Raw genomic sequence first — 1071 nt, forward strand, 5'->3', positions numbered from 1 at the left:
ACCCCCCCATATCCGCCCCTGCCCCTGGATTTCATGCATTCTGTCATTTGTGTTAAGGCCTATCATGTAAAGTTAGTGTCCCCAGGTGTCCCGCAGTACAAGTTCATCCACTGGGGTCTGGTCAGCCTGTCTAGAGTCACTCCCTTAAAGAAGATCAGCTCTCCCTCCCCCAGCAGTAATCAGTTTCCAATAGTTCCTCAGCTAAGGTATTTTATTATTTGTACTTTATGTAGAAGTGTATTGCCTACATGTATGAAGTGCACCATTGTCACAAATTCCCAGAGGCCTGGAAGACTGTTCCCTTATGCTCATGCACCAACCCTGGCTCTTACAATCTTTCCACCTCCTCTTCCGCAATGGTCTCTGAGCCATGAGTGGGTGAGGTTTAATGTAGGAGTCCTAAAGGCTTGAGTTTGCATGGGTCTGTGCATGCTGCTACCGCTGCTGTAGATTTCTCTGTTGCTTTCTCCCTTCCTGCATTGCTTGCTGTCTAACGTTCCAGTGTTTCTTGTCACGCTATTTAATGCAAACTTTGTACCTTTGAATCTGAGTGTTCATTAAACTAGTATATGTAATAATATTTAATTACATTTTATTGATGACTACTGTTCCATGGTATAGATGCACCACAATTAGTTTAGCCATTTACTTTTTGAAGAACACGTGGGTTGTGTCTAGATTATGCCTATTGTGAATAAAAGTTCTTTAAACATTTGTGTAACGTATCTGTGGGGGCCTGTTGTCTTGTTTGTTGAATAAGTGCCCCCAAAGTACAGTTTCTGGATTGTACAGTATGTGTATATTTACTTATATAAGAACCTGCCAAACTTCAAGAACCATAATTAACATATCTGTTATTTGGTTTTTCCACATTCTTATCAGCATTTGATACTGTTTTAACTTTGGGGGGCTATTTTGATAGATACACTGTCTCCTGATGTTTCTAGCTTACGTTTCCTCAATGGTTAACAATGCTAGGTCACTGGGTACAGGCTTCCCTGCATCTGTATATCCTCTTTATTATGATGTCTGCTCATGTCCTGGAGCCTTTTGCCCATTTCCTTCCTCCCT

The sequence above is a fragment of the Nannospalax galili genome, unplaced genomic scaffold, assembly GCF_000622305.1.
Source record: "Nannospalax galili isolate Female #2095 unplaced genomic scaffold, S.galili_v1.0 scaffold915, whole genome shotgun sequence".
Classification (NCBI taxonomy): Eukaryota; Metazoa; Chordata; class Mammalia; order Rodentia; family Spalacidae; genus Nannospalax; species Nannospalax galili.